Below are 6,000 nucleotides of genomic sequence, written 5' to 3' on the forward strand. Positions count from 1 at the left end.
CAAACTGCTTAGTTTATGATATGATAATGTAAATATTTATGCAACTATATCCTCTTGACTTTATGATACGATCTCTCCTTTTGGCTAAGGTTTGATCTCTCCCAATTCTCAGATCTGGACTGATTTTGGCACGGAACTTTGTAAATAGATCCCAAAAGATGCCACTATCGAAACGATGTAATATTTAGATATGTTGTATCCCTAGAAAAGAGCTTTCTAAAAAATTAAGTTTTAGGCCAATCGGATGTGGGGATCTCGAGATATCGTCCGATTAGTGGACAAACATCAAGGGGTTTGATTAGGATCCGTGGATGGAGGCATGAGATCTTAGATGATGGTGGTTGGAGGTGGACTGGCGTTAATGGGGTGGCACCGATGAAAAGTGGTGGTGGAAGGGTTATGGTTGATGGAAGGGTTAGGGCAAGTGTTGGATAGATTGGAAGAAGGGGGAGGAGAGGGCCACCCGTAAGGGACAAGGATGATTGGCCGGTCGAGGGAGGTTAGAATCGGCGTCACCGGGGATCAAGAGAACGAGAGCGAAGAAGACGAAGGAGGCAAGACAAAAACTCACTTCATCAATAATGACTCTATGGTTGCCCTCCACATCCTTTAGAGGCTAACCAAACAATTCAAAAATAACCCTAAACAGTACATTTTCGTCGACCGTGTTCGAATGCACCCGATCGCGTTCGAATGCACCTATTTCTCTCTTCTCTGGATTTGTGAACGCGATGCAGGCATTCGAACGCGCTGCAGGCGTTCGAACGCGCTGCAGGCGTTCGAACGCGCGTCCGAATGGACCTATTTCCCACTTCTTTGGATTTGCGAACGCGATGTAGGCGTTCACAACGCGTTCGAACGCGATGTTGGAACGCACAATTCATACTCTCTAGATGTGCGAACGTGATGTAGGCATTCACAACTGCGTTCGAATGCACTCCACCCGCGTTGGAATGCGACTTACAAAAAACTTATTTTTTTTGAAATTAAACATTAAAACAAGAAACAAAGACACCCCTAAAGTGTATCCGCGCTCGAGACGACATCGGTGAAGTCCAAATCGTATCAATCCACCACGCTTCCGCAACCTTGTCCTTAAGGTTTGAAATTTGGGAAATGATCCATGATTTCTAACTCTAGCTCCTATGTAGACTCGTCAGTTGGTTTGCCCAGCCACTCGATCAGCACTTCGGTTTCCAATATGGATCGATGGTGTCTTCTCCTGCGGCCTAAGACTCGGACCGGTTCAGTTGGGCCATCTTCCTCCATTGGTTTGGATAAGGCCAAACCCACCACATGGTTAGGCCCGATCTGGGCCTTCAATGCCGATACATGGAAGACCGGATGTATCCTAGTTCCCTCAGGTAGGTCCAACAGGTAAGCTACTGGACAGATTCGTTGTAGCACTCGGTACGAACTATAGTACTTGTGACCCAACTTCTGGTTCAAAATTAGCCTCATTATGGTTTGCCAGTATGGTTGAGCTCGAACGAACACCCATTGATCCACCTCAAACTCTCGCTCATGCCGGCCTTTGTCATGAGTCTGCTTCATGCGGTTTTGGGCTGTTACTAGGTGAATCTTGAGCCGTCTCAAGGTTTCATCTCGATCTGCAAGTTCCAAGTCGAGCTCAGTTCTATCTCCCGCCACGAGTCTATTGTAGGTACGCAAGACTAGGGGAGTGCGCCCATAAACCGCCTCAAAGGGGGTTATGTCGATACTAGAGTGATGAGCAATATTGTATAACCACTCGGCCCATGGAAGGAATTTGACCCAATCCTTTGGTCGGTCCGCCACAAAGCATCGCAAGTATTACTCCAATCCGGGATTCACCACCTCGATTTGGCCATCCGTCTCGGGGTGATAAGCTAAACTAAGGTTGATTCGAGTCCCTTGCAATCTGAAGAACTCGGACCAAAACTCGCTGATGAAGATGCGATCCCGGTCTGACACGATCGTCCTAGGCATCCTATTGGAAACGGGTGAGACAATGCTATGAAATGAGCATATTTGCTCAGCCTATCCACCACAACAAACACTACCGATTGTCCTCAGACCTCCGGTAGCCCTTCAATGAAGTCCATGGAGATGTCCACCCAAATATGCTCCGGTATAGGCAGTGGTTGAAACAGCTATGAAATGAGCATATTTGCTCAGCCTATCCACCACAACAAACACCACCGATTGTCCTCGGACCTCCGGTAGCCCTTCAATGAAGTCCATGGAGATGTCCTCCCAAATATGCTCCGGTATAGGCAGTGGTTGCAACAGCCCACTGGGTTTGAGCGTCTCCAATTTGACTCATTGGCAGATTTGGCATTCATGCACATTTCTTCATGTCCGACTTCATCGTTGTCCATGTACAGTTTTGGGCTAGCCGCTTGTAGGTATGTAAGACCCCTTCATGGCCTACTATAGGAGTATCATGGAAGTGTGCCATCAAAAGTTTCCGTAGCTCTTCGTTTGTGGGTACCTTGATCCGTCCGCTCTCGAGTACCAACCCGTTGCGCTCCTCGTGCTCGAGGTGGCTTGGTAGGTTCTCTCTCAACTCCTCCATGAGTTGGACCAGTTCACTATCCCCTGCGCTGGCTCTCTGCAAATTTGAGAAAAAAGGAAAAGTGGGTCCTGAGACAGAGACGAGCTCACTTGCGTCCCATACGCTTGGCAGTTCAATTAGTTGATGATTTTCATTCAGCAGCACTCTCTAGTCATTCCTCCAAAATGTCAATGAGAGGTTTGTAAACTCAAATGTCACGGGCCCCAAGCTTCGAAGCTATTTAGTCCCCAAAATAATGTCGGCACCTCGCAAGGCCAACGGATAAAGATCCAATGTGAAAGTTTGGCCTTGCACCTTCAATTCCACAACTCCACAAATAAAATCCGCTCGCAATGTTGTGCCACCTCCAATCATCACATCGAACCCTTCTGTCAGTTCCGACTCGAACCCAATCTTCCTAAGGAGCCTCTTGTCAATGAAGTTGTGGGTGGACCCGGTGTCAATCAAGATTCTCACTGTGGTTTTCTTGACTACACCGTTCACCCACAAAGTCTTTGGCACAGCTATCCCCGAATAGGCATGGAGGGAGATTTCGGCTATCATGTCCTCCACAAATTGCTCATCAGCTACTTCTCCTTGATATCCAGCCACACCTTCATTTTCAGTTGCAAACTCATCCTCCACATCCTCCAATCCATCTATTAGCATCACCGATCCCATTGGTTTAGCACAGCGATGCCCGGGTACAAACTTTTCATCACAACGGAAGCATAGGCCTTTGGCTTCAGAACCTCTAGGTGCATACTTCACATCTTGGGATAGCTTCAGGGGTGCTCGATGAGGCACCATTGCAGTAGCGGTTCTTATTGGCTTGTATGTCTCCCCGCAGCCCGGAGATCAAGGTGCTGCAAAGTTGCTGATCCATCCATGGGGGATGACATGTGCTACTTATCCTCTCAAATTCTTCTTGGTATACCCCAACTGTGGTTTTTTTGCACCGTCTTTAAGAGGAGAGCATCGAAGTCTTCATACCCCGACGCTCCAAATCGCCGCGTGATATCAGCACAAAATTTAGCCCAAGTTTCGATAGCCTCATTGGCATTGGCTGGTCGAAACCAATGAAGTGCCGCATCTTCAAGGTGGAAGCTCACAAGCGTCACCTTGTATTCTTCCGTCGTACCTTGGTATGCGAAGAATTGCTCTGCCCTATACAACTAATCGATCAGATCGTGGTAAGCTCTGATACCAATTGATAGGCTTTGATACCAATGATAGGATCTGATACCAAATTGATAGGCTCTGATATCAATTTGATAGGATCTGGAACCAAAAGATCGGCTATGGAACAATTCTTTAAGATCTAAATTTATTGTAGGAAGCAGTCCACGCAACCGTGGGAAAATATTTGTCAGATATTCTCCAGTAGTCAAAAAATTACGAAACTAATTGGGTTGGATCCGAAACTTCCTAATCTACAACTTTTGTATTAGGCCCTTCGCAGATTCAAATTGTAGCAGGGACAAAAATATAGAATAATGTGGGTGATGCTGGTGGTGAGGGTGGATTATAGAAGTGATTCAGGGAAGTAGATGAAGGGAACAAAGTGGTTGAGATCCCAAAGAAGAGGGGTGACTTGACAGACAAGGAGAAACCTTGCCAATAGTAGTTGGAAGGATGGTGTAGAGGGAGGAGGGAGGAGTCTATAGAGAAGATAGGAGGCAAGAAATCAAGAATCCAATAGCATTATGAAGTTGGTTGCCATCTACATATTTATAGAGGCTAGCCAACAAGTCCTAAACTAATATGAAATCCTAATTCTAGAGAATTCCTATCGATCGCGTTTCAACACACCCGATCGTGTTCGAACGCACTCAAAAAGCCCCTTCTCTGGATTTGCAAACGCAACATAGGCGTTCACAAGGCGTTTACAAACGCGGGCATTCATAAGTCATTCACAAGCGTTCACAAGCATTCGAACGTGACTCCACCTGCGTTCGAACGTGACCTACAGAAATTTTATTTTAATAAAAATAAACACCTAATGCAATAAGAAAAGATCCTAACTAAGTGTATCAGCCAGCCCACCACGCTTCCCCCACCTTGCCCTTAAGGTGAAAAGTCAGGGAAACGCTCCAAGATATCAGTCTCCAACTCCCATGTCACCTCATCAGATGGCTTGCCAAGTCACTCAACTAGAATCTCCATCTCCAATCTGGTACCATGTTGTCGTCGGTATCTAGCAAGTACTCGAATTGGCTCTACGATCTCTATCTCCTCTAATGGCTCCGGTAGAACCGATCCAACAATCTCATGATCTCCAATGCGCTTTCTCAATAATGAAACATGAAAGACAGGGTGCACCCTCGACCCCTCCGGCAGCTCCAAACGATATGCAACTGGACCAATACGCTCCAACACTCGAATGCATTCGCGGTCCAGTAACATACCACCTCAATTCTCCAACTCTGGATGGCGCTCTAGATCATCCATCACCTCCTGCAACAATCTTAAAATATCAGGGTCAGATGTACATGCATACGTTAGCTCGTCAAGGAACGAAAAGGTAGGAGATGAATAGGCTACAAGCTTAGCGGTATCGGATTGGCGCGATAGTGCATCCGCCACTCTATTTCTCGTTCCCTTTTTAAATTGAATTTTATAATTATACCTCAGCAATTTTGTGACCTATCGCTACTATGCTGGAGTGTGTATGCGTTGTCCCATAAAGTACGGAAGGCTTCTTTGATCGGTTTGGATAATGAAATCGTCTACCGATCAAATAAGGCCTCCACTTTGTCACCGCATGCAGGATTGCCAACATCTCTCTCTCATAAGTCGATAATTGCTGAGATTTCTGTGATAAAGCCTTACTAAGATAGGCAATAGGACGTCCTCCTTGCATTAGTGCAGCTCCTATGCCAACACCCGATGCATCACATTCAATAATAAATTCTTTGGTGAAGTCCGTTAGCGCTACAATGGGTGCCATCATCATTGCTGCTTTTAATTTTTCAAAGGCTGAAGTGGCATCATCCGTCCATCTAAAAGAGTCCGTCTTCAACAAAGAAGTGAGAGGAGCAGCGATCTTGCCATATTTGGTGATGAATCGATGATAATAACCAGTCAGCCCTAAAAATTCTCTCAATCCAATGGTAGTAGTAGGAATAGGCCAAGCGGTCATACATGCAACCTTTTGAAAATTAGCCGCTATACCATCCGTTGAAATGATGTGGCCTAAATACTCCACCTTTGGTACTACCCATAGGCATTTGTACTTCTTGATCTTCAATTGGTTTTACTCTAACAATTTCAGCAGGTCCGCCAAATACCACCAATACTCCAATTTAGTCCTGCTATACACCAAAATATCGTCAAAAAATACCAAGACATACCTTCGCAATAGAGGCCAAAATATATCATTCATGAGGCCTTGAAAGATAGCTGGAGCATTGGTGAGACCAAAAGGCATCACTCGAAACTCGTAATGCCCGTCCGGAGTTCGA

This window comes from Typha angustifolia, chromosome 6, assembly GCF_048772165.1.
Source record: "Typha angustifolia cultivar Huaian chromosome 6, ASM4877216v1, whole genome shotgun sequence".
NCBI lineage: Eukaryota > Viridiplantae > Streptophyta > Magnoliopsida > Poales > Typhaceae > Typha > Typha angustifolia.